The following is a 16,184-nucleotide window of genomic DNA, read 5'->3' on the forward strand; positions in this document are numbered from 1 at the left end:
CTTGTGGCCAAGATTACATCTATTCGATTATTACTTGCTGTAGCTGCAGTCAAACAGTGGCATCTCCATCAACTAGATATAAATAATGCATTTTTGCATGGTGATTTACATGAAAAGGTATACATGGAATTGCCTCCTGGATTGACTGTCCAAGGAGAACAGAAAGTTTGTCGACTTCTAAAGAGTCTCTATGGCTTAAAGCAGACTTCTAGGCAATGGTTTGCCAAGCTATCCAATGCTCTTATTTCTTATGGATTTGTTCAGGGTAATTTTGACTGTTCTTTGTTCATTAAGAAATCTGAGAGTTCTTTTATGGCCCTATTAGTCTATGTGGATGATGTGCTATTGGCAAGTGATAGCATTCTGGAAATAGAAAGGTTGAAGACCTTTTTAGATGAAAAGTTCACTATTAAAGACTTAGGACAGTTGAAATACTTTCTTGGCTTGGAAGTTGCAAGGTCCAAAAATGGTATCTCATTATGCCAAAGAAAGTATATACTTAACATACTTGAAGACATTGGTTTAACTGGATCAAAACCTGCTGCCTTTCCTATGGAATCTACCCTCAAGTTATCAGCAAATGATACCAACTTATATGAAGATCCATCAAGTTATCGAAGACTTATTGGCAGATTACTTTACTTAACTCTCATTAGGCCTGACTTAGCCTATTCTGTCCAAGTGCTCAGCCAGTTTTTAGCAAAACCTGCTGTCAGCCACCATCAAGCAGCCATTCGAGTATTGAGGTATCTAAAGGCTACACCAGGGCAAGGTCTTTTCTTTCCATCCTCATCAGATCTACAACTAAAGGGTTTTTTAGATAGTGATTGGGCAGATTGTGTAGATACTAGAAGAAGTGTCACTGGTTTTGTAATTTTTCTTGGCAACTCATTGATTTTATGGAAATCAAATAAACAAGTTACAATCAGTTGATCATCTGCAGAGGTAGAGTACCGAGCCCTTACAACTACAACATGTGAAATTCAATGGCTTTTGTATGCCTTACAAGACTTGGATATCAATCATTCACAGTCAGCCTTGCTATATACTAACTGTAAATCAACAATGTCCATAGCCACAAATCCAGTTCAGCATGAGAGAACAAAGCATATCCAGATTGATTGTCATCTTATTAGAGAAAAATTGCTGCAGCATGTTCTTAAACTCTTCCATATTCCATCAAGATTTTAGCTAGCAGACATATTTACAAAGCCTCTCGGATATTTACTTTTTCATCATAATCTTCGCAAGATGAACATTATTAACATCCATGTTCATCTTGAGGGGGGGTGTTGGAGTCTTCCATCTCATATTGAAAGCATGGAATTAAAAATAAAAGAAGAAAGGCTTAAAATAGAAAGAAAGTTAGAAGAGGAGAGTTAGTTATTCTGTTATTGTACTATTGATGTATTATAAATAGGACTTAAGTCTGATATAAAATTCATTGATTACAGTTTCAATAGTTTTACCAAGATCCTTTTGCCTCCTCTGTTTTCTATATTTTTCATTCAACAAATTCATATTCATTCACCTAGTTCAGATTAATTTGATTCTCAACACCACTCTCCCCTTCTGTCTAGTTTTCATCGAATGCAACACTTCATAAGCAACTATTATGTTATCAGTTATTAGGAAAAATTCTACTTGCAATCGCCTGAGAGAATCACCGTATAATTGGTATCAAACGACCGTATTTTATCATTTCTGCTCTCCCTCTCGAAGAACTACTCTCTATCTTCCCACAGAATAATACTAAGTTCTGCTTGGCCACTAAGAATTCTCATATGAGAATTTTGAATTTTAAGATTAAATATTAGAATATTATATTTTAATATTATTATTGTATTGGTATTTAAAAAAGTTAAGAAAAAATTAAATTGTTTATTATATTTTGTATGTGGATTTGAAAAAGTTGTAATGATGAGATGAAAATTTTATGTTTGAGATAAAAATTTCTTGTGGCCAAACACAACCTAAGTCCTAGAATTTGTTTCACAACAAGTGTCACAAAACTCAACAACTTAAAATTTTGTAGATGTTTACTTGATATCAATTAGAATAGCTCCTTGTGCTGACAAATTCTCATCACTACCATTCAGTTACAATGGTTTGTGAATCACTTTAAATTATGAACATTTGAATGCCCATAGGAGAAATAAATTCCAAATCCTTGAGAATGGCAAGAGTTTCTATTGTTTCAACATCATAAACTCCCTTCATCACATTGCACATGAACATCATCTATGAACATGAACATAATCATACCTATTAAACAAAGAAATACATCATCTATGAAAATCAGATGTCTTTTTTCAGTTCAGATTGAATAATATATCAATATGAAAAATATTTTTATGAATGTAACTAATATTTTCTGTTGTTATTGTATGCATTTGCCGAGTTTTACATCGTTATTAGTTAAAAAAAATACTTGAAATTGGGTATTCATATATTGTAAATTTTATGATACGTTTATTCTTAAAATTATACTTTTTAATTATATTATTTTAAGATTTCACTAAATGAATCAGGCATAAGATTAAGGTGGGGTTTGGATACTAAGTTGAGATGAGATGAGTTGATATGGTTTATGAATAATAGTGAGATTATTGAGTTGAGATAAGATAAGATGATATGATTTTATGTGTGTTTGGATTAGAGGTGAAATGAGATGGTTTTAACTTTTTTGAGATTTGAGGGTTGTTGGTTCCACCAATGATTGCATAGTATTTATAATAATTTAAGTATTATTTTTAAATAAAATTTAATAGATAATTAGTAAATAAGAAAATATATACTTATAAAAATAAAATAAAATATGCAACCAAAAAAGCTGAAAAATATATTACTCAACAATGTCAGCATCCTTTGTAAATTGAAAAAGCTGCATTCGTCTAAAAAGCAAAATAAAGAAAGACGTTAATTTGTCTTTTGTGAAAATAGATGAAACATTCTTTGTTAGCATTTAGTTATGAAGATAATATTCTTATCGTACAAGAAGAGTTGTATCCAAACCCAGCCTAAAAGGTTTTATCAATTAAGTTTTTTTTTTTTCCTTAAAATAACCTTCCTCATTATATTGACTAGCCACTAGTACAAAGTTTATCCTAAATGATAAAACTAATCATCTCCTTAAGTATACATTCAATCCACATACATTCATTAATTACATTTTCCTATCATTTTGTTTATAGCCCCTCCAGAATCTTACCATTATTGCTGTCATTTCTTTACACAATCTCTTTGGCAATTTCAAGACATTCATATGATAGTTAGGGATTGCTTGAGTTACTGCTTTCAATAATATTTTCTTTCCAGCATGAGATAAAAACTTATTTTTCCAATTGTTTACCTTCTACCAAACTCTATCTTTTATTCCTATAAAGGAGTTGTATTTAGGTATTCCCACCATCACTAGCAAGTCTAAGTACTTTTCACAATCAGATGGTACTCTAGCCCCATTTCTTGTACAATTCTGTTCTTGACTGCCAGCTTCACATTTGGACTAAAGAACGTAGTAGTCTTTTGTTTATTTAGGCTTTGACCGGATGCCATTTCATAAAACTCAAGAATTCCACATATCTTTTTACATTCAACCCAATTAACTCTTCCAAAAATGATGCAGTTGTCAGCAAAGAGAAGATGGGTGATTTTTGTGCCACCCACAACTGATACCCATTTTAGTTCATTTTTTAAGACAACCTCATTTATCAATGTACTTAAGCCTTTTGCACACAGAAGGAATAAGTAAGGAGACAATTGATCTCCTTATCTTAAACCCCTTGTTGGAAAGATAGTGTCCCCATGACAACAATTAATCAAAATTGCATACAAAACTGAAGTCACACATCCCATAATTGGATTGATCCATCTTTCCCCAAACCCAACCTCTCCATTACTGCTTTCAAAAAGGGTTATCCCCTATCGAATTAAAGAACTTTGATGGAAATACTCAAATGAGTAAACTGGACTTTTAATCAAGCATGTTTTTGGATCCAAATACATAATTTGCCTCTAGGTTTCATGAGCTAGGGGATGAGTGAACAGATTGGTGGTACGATTAGAAAGGTCATAGAGGTTGATGTGCAAGAAGAAAGTTTGGCATGGGAGAGGATGTTAAGAGTTAAAGTAGAATGTGAGCTCAAAAAGCTGTTGGCTAGGGGGGAAGAGTGACGATGGGAGGGGATCGATTCTGGATCCCTTTCCAATATGAGAAACTACCAAAAATCTAATTTAGTTGTGAGAGGATTGTGCATGACACCTAGGAATATATGAAGGAATGATTAGGTGAGAAACAATATGGTCCATGGCTAAGAGCAATCGTTGATAATTGAAGAAGGCCATTGATGAAAGGGAACTATAGGCAGGGTACTGAAGGCGAATATAGTTATGATGGTATGAATTCATTTGGTGGTCAAAGGGAGAACTCGGGGGAAGATGATGGAGTGAAGGTGATGCAAAGTGAAGTAGGGGTGAGGGAGAAAAGAAAGGGCAATGAAAGGGAATTGGTGGTAGGGTGAGGGGAAAGAAGCAGAGAAGGGTGGGGATCTTATTGGGATCGAGAGAGTGGAAGGGAGTGAGGAGGTTTGCAATGTATATGTTTGTAGTATGGTCACTTTAAACACAAAGGTATTGTTAATTACGGATATCCAAGGAGTCGAGAGGGGGGTTGGGTTGAAAGGAAAGGAGGTGGTGATGTAGAGTAGTGACTAGAGAAGTGTGAAAAAAAGAAAAGAAAAGCAAAAAGAGTAGCTAGAAAAGAAGGGCAAGGGGGAGATCTAGCAGTGGTGAAATATTACTTGTAGCATTGGGAACAAAACGTGCAATGATTGAGAAATAAGGGAAGAATGTGGGGAAGGATGGTGAGAAAAAAGCTAGAAAATCGGAACTAGAAGACAACAATGCATAGGTATGGCAGAGGCTACTAGACATCCTCACCGGGTATTATGAATCTAATAAATTGAAACTGTCGAGGGTTTGGAAATTTTCGGACAGTTAAAGACTTTTGCCTTATGGTGAAGGAAAAACAGCCCAATCTGGTGCTTGTTATTAAAACTAAGGTGAGGGGGAGGAGGTTATAGGGGTTGAAAAAGAGGTTGAGGATGGAATGGTGTTTTGTGGTGGATCTAGTATTGTTTTGGAAAAAGGAAAAGGAGGTTGAAGTATTAAATTTCTCTCAGTGGCACATTAATGCTTTAATGAGGAATGAAAGATCTAAAAGGGAGTGGTGTTTGACTGGGTTCTATGGACACCCTGAAACTACAAAGAGGAACCAGTCTTGGGATCTGTTGGGCAGATTGAAACCTAAAAATCAATTTGCTTGGTGTGTGGTTAGGGATTTCAACAAGATTGTGTATCAAGAAGAGAAGAGAGAGGGAAGACAGAGGGCTGAATTACAAATGAGCAAATTTCTTGAGACTCTTGTGGGAAACAACCTATCTGATTTAGGGTGTTGTGGTTATCCATTTATTTGGAGTAATTCTTATACAGAAGAGAGGTTGGATAGGTGTGCTGTAAATAATAATTGGAGGGGTATTTTCAAAGAGGTAAGGGTGAAGGGGATAATTGCAAGAACTTCAGATCTTGCTCTACTCTTAGTGACTATGGCTAAATCAAGCCATAAGAGGTATCGAATATCCTTTTCTTTTAAATTTGAAGCTAGCTGGACAACTGAGGAGGATTATGAAGAACTGATGAGGCAGAAGTGGGTTGATAGAGACAAGTAGGTTGATCTTATGTTGAGGGTTCAGAAACTCCTGAAAATATGTGAAGGTAAACTAGGTAATTGGGCTAAAGGGAAAGACGAAAATAGAATGAAGAATATTGATCAGTTAACGAAGAAAATAAAAGATTTGCAAGAAGAAGAGGGGTCTTAAAATAGTGACAAGATAAAAGAAATGAAAAGAGAAGTGAGGGTTCTACTGGAACAGGGAGGTATAAAATGGCAACAAAGAGCGAAAAAGGTGTTGTACAAGTTAATGAATAAGAATACGAAATATTTTCATACATGTGCAAATTAGAGGAGGAGGAGAAACTAGATTATATTAGTGATGGACTCCCAGGCCAAATTGCAGTTGAGCATGAAGGAATAGCGAAAGCTCACAAGTGTCATTATTTTGAAGTTTATAAGACTGCAGAACCTAGAAGAGAGGAGATTGACAGTTGCCTAAAATGGACAGAAGGGTTACTGAGTCTATGAATGGAAAGTTGCACAAGGAATTTTCTAGGGAGGAAATAGAAATGGCTTTAGAGATGATTGGTCCTTTGAAGTCTCCAGGTCAAAATGGATCTGGGGCTAGTTTTTTTTTTAAATACTGGAATACTATTGGAGATGATGTGAGTGAGGCAACCCTTAATTTTCTCAATGGTGGAGGTATGTTACAATCAGTTAATCATACTTTTGTGGCTTTAATTCCTAAGATGAAAGAGCCTAAAACTGTCAATGATTATAGGCCAATTAGGTTGTACAACGTAATGTATAAGATTATTGCTAAAACCTTAGCAAATAGATTGAGAGGGGTGCTGAATGAGGTGGTGTTATAATTATGTCCAGAGAATAACGCGGTAGTTGTAGCACAGTTTTAGAGTATCGATTTCACATAGAGATAATTTAAAAGAATAGTAGAAAGAACAAAGAAACTAAAAAAAATATTAAATAAATAATGGAGAATAAAAATTAATTTTAACTGTAAATTAAACTGAAGTAAAGTGATTGACGGAAAAAATACTCAAATTTATCGAACAGTAGAGCGTCAAAATCCCTTGCACAAATCCAGTATTTTAATTATTCTGAATTCATTGGATAACTCAATTAGGAACTCAATTCTCGAAATTCCTAATTGGAAAGTATATTTTTATAAACCAAAATTAAATCAAATGTAATCTTTTGAAAAATCATTCACCACTTTTAAAATACGTAAATTATTATCCATATTGAGAAAATCTAACGACGATAATATACTCAGACAGCGATATCGCAGTAAAAAACCAAATCAATATAGATAAATAATTGATTCAAACATAATCAAAGAACTAATCCATTCAATACAAAAAGTATGACTGAATCCATAAATTGAATAAATTTTATGATTATTCGAAAAAGAAATTATCAACAATGAATTAAGAATGATAAAACAAAAGAGTTTTAACAATTGAAAATTAAATACATGAATTAAAAATAAATTAGAAATATCATATAATGTGCAAGTTCATCTCTAACCCTACTTGAGAATTTAGTTATCCAAAAATATAATAGATAACAAGAATCTCTAGAGAAAGATGAAGCGAATAGTAGTCATGAAATTGATTTTCTCCTCTATTCAAATTTGCCTCTTGTGCCTCTCTTCCTCCTTATTTCGTACTAATGATATACTTATATAGGGTATGAAAGAAACCCTAATATTTTCATAAAAAAAATTGCCTAATTTTAGGATTAATCTTGGCAGTCACGTACGTGCTTCAGGAGTTTGAATTTGGAAATCCTTATTAGAAACAAATATATAGCCATTTAAGGTAGCTTTTTAATGCATTAAGAATAGCATCAATCCGATATCTGAGTAAAAAATTATGGTCAAAATATTAAAGTATATCCAAATTATCTCTTAGCAAATTTCAGATTTGGACTTCTTGCAATTTTCTTTTGTATTTTTTTTCTTGATCCAAATTGTTCTCAAATACTATGAAGCTCCTCCTTTGAAATTGACTGGGTTTTGACTTGACTTGCTCTTTTATAAACTCATTGCTAGTCCCTAACAATTTTTATGTCCAAAACAATGAAAGTAACCAAAGAAAATCACACGTAAAGGCTATCAAGTCACACTTTTCAGAATCACATATCAAAACAATTTAAGGAATCAAATAACCCATCAAGATCAATCCACCTATAGCAATCCATTGAATGCGTGTGTGTTCTCCAAGCCATAACCATCTTACCACTAACGTTGACACATGCAACATCAAGAACGTTTCAAGCAAAATGTTCAATTCCATAACTCATGAGTATAATAGTGTTTCATGCAAGGGCTCTATATATGGAGTTGACAATGGTTGTACACACACTCTCATGAAAATTTAGGTAATTATGTATAAGTAACAAGCAAACATTGATCTTATGATAAGAATACTAACAAATGAGATTTCCACTAGTCTTTTTAGCAAGTTACTTAGGATCAGAACAGTCAACATAAAAGATTCTAACGTGGCTTGGGATCGGGGCTATATGAAAAAAAATTATGAAAAGGGATTCAAAAACTTCTAAATACATACAAAGGAAATTTTATTAAATATCTCAATAGACCACACTTGTGACGCCCCCAAAATCCCCATGCCCGAACACGGGGAATTCGAGACGTCCGGATGGTGACAACCCGGATCACCATCCTATCGACGGGTGCCAAGTGTGTGCAAAGGCAACAAATGTGCACAAGAAAAACGCAGCGGATAACGAAAGTCATATAACTAAGTACCAGAATTTTTCTTAACATAATACAAGCTATTTAAAACGTACATAGATAAAATATTACAAAACACAAATACAGTTTTAAACAAATAAAAAGATAACATCTGCAACCCGGCAGAGCCGCATCCTCGGGCTCAGCCTCCTCCTCTTCATCCTCTAACTCTGCACCAAAAGCTACGGAACCACGAATGGTACCGCAGGTAAGTAAAACCCAAACACTACCAGATAAAAACACATATAACTCAAACAAGATGCATGAATCATGCCCAATGCACAAAGCCCATAAAACACAGTTTTCCACACACTCCAAAAAAAACCCATTTGGCCCAAAAACACATCCTTTCCGAAAAAACACGCCAAAGGTCACATTTGGCCCAATATCTCGCCGGAAGTCCATCCGGCCCAATATCTCGCCAGAAGTCCATCTGGCCCACGCCAAAAGTCCCATTTGGCCTCACAAACCATTATCCAATTTTTAACCGTATGCACCATGACCTCCCCTAGGGGTCATCCGCACACCCTGGCTCCAGTGTCACACCGCAGAGTACCACCACGCATGTGACACCTAACAAGCGATGCCCAGTTCCGCGCCCCGCGCGTGCGTAGCCAAGCATCCTCTAGCCCTCGCCAGCAAAGGGCCACGGAGTCGGTGAGTAGGGCGATGCCCGGTTCCGCGCCCGGCGCGTTCGTAGCCAAGCATCCCCTAGCCCCGCTCCCGTCATCTCTCTCGACAACTCAGGGGACATCACTCAGTTTATTCCGCTCCCGAGTGACCAGAGGAGCTCCACCGAGATAATAACCCATCCCGGCTTGGGCTCGTGATACACACGCACCCGTAAAACCACTCACGCCAATACACAGGCTTTTCACACAAATCCCACAAACACATGTGCATGCACCATGAAATGCCATATCAATGCATAATAAAATAATCCAACAACATAAATCAATAAAACAGACAACTCCGTCCTCCATCCATCCGACCCCCGAAACTCCTCGGACTCAGTCCGGAATCAACAACCAACAACAACTATTTATTGAATGAGCAATATATATTTAAATCTGTAAATAGGGTTTGGAAAATACTTACAGCGCTATACGGTATTTTTAGAAAGCTCGCGGCGTTGCAAACGGCGGAGGAAAAGCAACGTAACAGTGTAATTTACACTGTGTCCGTGGGTAATAAATTACCCATTTTTGAACGGGGACAAACCAGGGCTTAGGATTGATAGGGAATGGTTTAGGGATGATTGTGAAGCTATTGGAAGTGGTGGTTGGCCGTGGGTGGCGGCGAAAACGCCGGAAATAGGCCGGAAAACTCAAATCGGAAAGCAAGCTCGTAGGAGCTGTTCCGGTGGTCGTTGGAGGCCGAAAATAGGTGGGTTAGGACGGCAAGGAGTCGGTGATGAAGTGGTGAAGAAATGGTGGCCGGAGGTGGAGAGACGGCGGCGGATCGGAGTAAAATCCGTGGGGAAAGAAATGGCTCTTCCGGCCAAACGGCCGGCCGGATGGGGGAGATATTTGGTGGGAAGGTGCGCCGGAGGGAGGGGGTTCGAACGAGACCGGCGGCGAGCCAAACGGTGGCCGGACGGCGGCGGTCTGGGCAGAAAACAGTTCCGGCGACAGGGGCAAAAACAGAGCAGGTGCAGCCACTTCCGGCGGCTCTCGAAAGCAAACGGCTGGTCCGATGGCTCTGAAAATTGGTGGGGATGATCTATGGTGGAAGGGGAAGAGAATGGTGGTGACGGTGCATCAAACGGTGGCCGGACGGCGGAGAACCGGCCGGTCAAAGGGGCAGCGACGGGATGGAGAGAAAAAGGGGCTGCTGCGTACGCGGGAGAGGAGGAAGAAGAAAGAAGAAGAAAGAAAAAAAAAAGAAAAAGAAAGAAAAAGAAGGAAAAGGAAAAAGAAAAAGGAAAAAGAGAAAAGAAAAAGAAAAGATGAGGGAAAAGAAATGAGGTCCAGTCCTCACTCCGGAAACCAAAACTGATCCGCCGAAAACGATTTTAAAAACCGTAAAACGACTAAATAAAATAAACACATCAAATAAATTAAAAACCAATTTAAAACACATTAATTCAAAATAAATAAACTAATATATTAATTAAATTAAAAACAACCCTTCAGTGAAAATACACGTAAAAGCGGGTCATCACAACACTTCTCAGTTGATGTACTCTCCAACTTTTCAGATCATTAAATAATAATGATTTTCCTTCTTCTTCTTCTTCTTCTCTTTTTTTCCAACAATTTGATGGACAAATACATATCACTTTGGTATTCTTTCCATTTCTACTATTTTTTTTTTCTTTCAGAACTTACTCAATTGAACACTTTGTAACTTGTACTCTTTTTTTTTTTTGTCTTCTTCTTCTTCTTCTCTTTAATTAAAAATGATAAAATAAAAAAAGAAAATGTAAATTCCACACCTAATATATACTTGGAAGTAAAAAAGATAGAAAAATTAATGTATAGGTTATACTCTAATGTGGAGAGGTATGGATGATATGGGCATATGAAAAGAAAAAGTTACATGTGTTTATTGGCTCAAAGTTGGCTACTAGGGGTCTATGATGGAAAGGGTTAGCTTGAAAGACTCAAACGTTGATCCTAAGTTGACATTCGTCATATCCGTAGTATATCTACCATTTTACTACAAACCAGGTAATGATATTCTCAAAAGAAGTGCCCAATTCAACATATCAATAAACGTTTATCACAATTTACTGCATTTATATACTCTCAATTCTCTCCAAACTCACATGAAAACTTAAGCAAAATAGTTCTCTAACTATATGTGTCAAACCACCATCTTACCACAAAGTTTAGATGAGTGGATTAAGGGTTTTGTAAATGCTTCAGCAAAACTAATTATGGTGGATTTGGTGAATTTACGAAGATGGTTATGAACGAAAATACACATGTGAAAATGATGTATATGTGATGCAAATTAAAAAAATTGACACATGAAAATATGGTACAGAGTTCTAACAAGTATTTTAAATACTGAATTTGCACCACCACCTCCAACTTAAATGAAACATTGTCCTCAATGTTTAAAAATTAAAATTGAATGGAGAGTAACTAAAAATGGTAGAATACACCCGATGAGTGACGTGAGTAGCTCGTTAAGCACTAAAGATGGTAACCTGAATTGACAGAATAAAACTAACCTACAAACAAAGACAAAGAAAACAACAGCAAACAAAAAGAAAAAGAAAGAAAATAAGAGAAAATAAAAATAAAACAAAGAAAAATAAAATAAATGAAGAAAAACATACCTGGGTGGTGTGGTTAAGGTTGATAAACTGGATCTACAAGTGGAATGTCTTTCACTTTCGAAACTTGCCTATCAATTAATACTTTAAGTCGTTGACCATTTACTTTAAAAATCCGACCATCCTTAGGATCTTCTATTTCTACCGCTCTATTTACAAAAACATTATTTACTACAAAAGGGCCAATTCACCTAGACCGAAATTTTCCTAGGTGCTTATGGAGTCTAGAACCATATAAGAACACTTGATCATTAGGCTTAAACGTTTTTCTCAAAATATTTTTATCATGAAACGCTTTAATTTTAGCCTTATAGATTCTAGAGTTCTAATAAGCATCATTTCTCAACTTTTCTAACTTGGTCAACTGAAATTTTCTAAATTTACCTGCTTCTCCCATGTCAAAATTGAAATGCTTGATAGCCTAATAAGCTCGATGCTCGAGTTCCACAGGTAAATAGCAAGACTTCCCCAAAAAAAGCCTATAAGATGACATGCCTAAAGGAGTTTTGAAAGTTGTACGGTAGGCCCAAAATGCATCAATTAGTCTTAATACCAATCTTTGTGATCCGGGTTGACCGTTTTTTCTAAAATTTGCTTAATTTTCCTGTTTGCAAGTTTTACCTGTCCACTTATCTGGGGGTGGTAGGCAGTAGAGATCTTATGTACTACCCTATATTTTTTTATCAAAACTTTAAAAATGTATACCCTAATTACTAATGATAGCACGTGGTGTACCAAATCAAGATAACACATTCTCTTTGAGAAATTTAATTACCGTCTTATTATCATTGCTCTTGTAAGCTGCTACTTCTATCCATTTTGATACATAATCTACTGTCACAATAATATATTGATATTTGAAAGAAGGATGAAATGGTTCCATAAAATCAATGCCCCAACAATCAAAAATTTCAATCACTAAAATTAGATTTAAGGGCATCATATTACGACAAGATATAACTCCTAACTTTTGATACTTTTCACATGAGCGACAATAGATATTTACATCGTTAAATATGGTGGGCCAATAAAATCCACACTACAGAATTTTTGCAGTTGTTTTCTTCATTTAAAAGTGGCCCCCACAAGTTTAAGAGTGACAAAATTTCAAGACGCTAGCAATCTCTTCATCAGGGATGTAACGCCTTAAAATTTGGTCAGAGCAGTATTTGTAAAGAAAATGATTATCCTAATAGAAATTACGTACCTCAGTTATGAACTTCCTCTTGTCCAAAGCGCTTCAATCTACTGGTATCTTACTTGCAGTCAAATAATTTATAATATGAGCAAACCATGGTAGAGAAGTAATAGATATTAAATGTTCATCTATAAAATCATCTCTGATTGGCAGGTGGTCAGAGGTGTTCTCAAATATGAGTATCGATATATGGTTAACCACTACGTTTTCCACTCCTTTCTTGTCTTTGATGGTGATGTCAAATTCCTGCAAAAGTAAAATCCATCGTATTAATCGTACCTTAGCATCCTTCTTTGTAATAAGGTACTTAAGAGATGCATGATCTGTAAAAATAACAATAGAAGAGCCAATTAAGTAAGCACGAAACTTATCCAAAACAAACACTACAGCTAACAACTCTTTTTCAGTAGTAGAGTAATTCATCTGAGCACTATTTAGAGTTCTATTAGCATAGTAAATAATGAAAGTCGTTTCCTCCCTTCGCTGTCCAAGTACAGTACCTACAGCAGAATAACTTGCATCACACATAATCTCAAAAGGTAAAGTCCAATTAGGTGGCTGCATTATGGGTGTTGAAGTAAGCTTGCCAATTAGCGTTTAAAGGCCTCTTGAAAATCTTGTATCCACTCAAATGGGGTATCTTTAGTTAGGAGGTCACATGGTGGTCTAGATATGATGAAAAAATTCTGTATGAGCTTCCTATAAAAGCCCACATGACCAAGAAAGCATCTCACATCCTTTACTATCATAGGTGGAGGCAACTTAGAGATTAATTCAATCTTAAATTGATCAACCTCTATCCCCCTAGAAGAAATAATATGCCCTAAGATAATATCTGAAGGTACTATATAGTGACATTTTTTCTAATTCAAAACCAATTCCTTTTCCTCACAACGAGTCAACACCCTCTCTAAATTCAATAAGCATGCATCAAAAGAAGATCTAAAAGCAGTCAAGTCATCCATAAAAACTTTCATGCAATTTTCTACCATGTCACTAAAAATGCTCATTATGCAAAGTTGAAAAGTAGTTGGTGCATTACACAATCCAAATGGCATTCTACAAAAAGCATAAGTACTAAAAGGACAAGTGAAAGTGGTTTTATCTTGGTCTTCTAATGTAATTTCAATTTGATAATAACCATAATAACTATTCAATAAATAATAGAAAGGATGACCAGCTACACGCTCAAGAATTTAATCAATAAAATGAAGAGGAAAATGGTCTTTTTGGGTGGCAGCATTCAATTTTCTATAATCAATGCATATCTGCCACCCAGTCACAAGTTTTGTAGGGATTAACTCTCACAGGTCATTCTTCACTGCAGTAACACCTGACTTCTTAGGAACAACCTGTGTAGGATTTACTCATTTACTATCAGCAATATGATATATGATTCCTGCATCTAATAATTTCAGCATTTCATTCTTCATCACTTCTTTCATAGTAGGATTAAGCCTACGTTGGGAGTCTTTACGATGGCTTCTAAATTAATTTTATTAGAACAGATTAAGGAACTAATACCTTTTATATCAGTAATGCTCTAACCTAAGGCACTTATGCTCACTTAGGGTCTGAATTAATTTCTCACCTTGAGACTCAGACAATTTAGATGAGATAATAACTGGAAAAGCATCACCTGAATGAAGGAAAGATGCTTTAAACCCTTTTAAACCCTTAGGTAGAGGCTTCAATTCAACTTTGGGTGCTTCCACACTGGACGGAATTTGTTTTTCACTTTTCTCATGCAACTCTTCAAACGTTGGTTGCCATGCCCGAGTGCTATAATCCTGAGTTTTATAAAAAAATAGTACAAATATCAACTAAATCAGATGAATCACTGATAGAATTAAACTCAAAATTAATAAGAAAATACTCAAGGGGATCAAAATCATGAGCTAAAGAAACTCTCATATCCATGAGTGAGTCAATCATGTATGTCTGCTGGCTCTCGTCATCGTCTTCTGGCTGTTTTCCAATATGGAAGATATTCACCTAGAGAGTCATGTTTCCAAAAGAAAGTTTCATGAGCCTATTCCTGCAATTAATAAGTGCATTAGCAGTGGTAAGGAAAGACTTAGCTAAAATCACAGGAATTTTAGAAGTAGTATCAACAACAGAATTAGTGTCAAGGATTAGGAAATCAACATGATAATAAAATTTATTAATTTGAATTAGAACATCTTTTATCAAACTTGGAGTACTTTGACTGAACGATCAGCCAATTGCAATGTCACAGTGATTGGTTTGATTTCTCCCAACCCTAACTGCAAATAAATAGAATATAACATTAGATTCATTTTAGCTCCTAAATCTAGCAAAATTTGCCCAAACTCATGATTTTTAATGCTGCACGTAATGGTTAGGCAACCAGGATCCTTGTACTTGAGAGAAATTTGTTGCTCAATTAGAGCACTAACTTGCTCTGTCATGAACCTGTCTTCTTCACATGGTACTTTCTCTTAACTGTATACAAATTTTTAATAACTTTTGCATAAGTAAGAACTCGTTTAATAACATGTAAAAGAGGGAGGTTAATTTTTACCTGCTTGAAGTTCTCCAAGATTTCATTGTTAGGATCAAAAGTTCGCTTATTCAATTTTAAAGTTTGAGAAAATGGTACCTTAACTGGATTCTTTATTGCTTCGGCTTCTTTGGGCAACTCAGCACCACCATTGCTTTGATCCTCTTCCACATCATCTGATTTGTTCGTTGTTAGAATGTGTAATAACTTACCACTTTGTGTCACAATGGCATTCACATCTTTTAGATTCTCTTGTGCCATGTGTTGACCCTAGGGTATGGATTGAGTTTGAGAAAGGAACTTACTTCGCTCATTCACACTCAAGGAGCTCATTAATTTGGACACTTGACTCTTTATCTCATTTTTTTCTTCAACAATATGCGTAATCAAAGATTCAAACTTTTGGTTAGTCTTACCCTATGAAAAGCATGCAAAGTGTCTTTTAAAGGACTCCTAGAAGATAAAGGTGCATGATATGGTGCAAGATATGATCTAGGGAGTTGTGCAGGTGGCTGATTTTCAGACTTTCAGCTAAAATTGGGGTGATTACGCCACCCCGGATTATAGGTATTAGAAAAAGGTGTAAAAGGCTTCTCGTACATACCTAAGGCATTACATTATTCCTCATACTTCCCCCTCATCTCAGTAAATGTGGGACACTCTTGGACAAGGTAATCTACCCCGCCACACACAAAATATGGTCCAAAAGACTCTGCATGATTAGCC

This window comes from Carya illinoinensis, chromosome 14 (genome assembly GCF_018687715.1).
Source record: "Carya illinoinensis cultivar Pawnee chromosome 14, C.illinoinensisPawnee_v1, whole genome shotgun sequence".
NCBI classification, from domain to species: domain Eukaryota; kingdom Viridiplantae; phylum Streptophyta; class Magnoliopsida; order Fagales; family Juglandaceae; genus Carya; species Carya illinoinensis.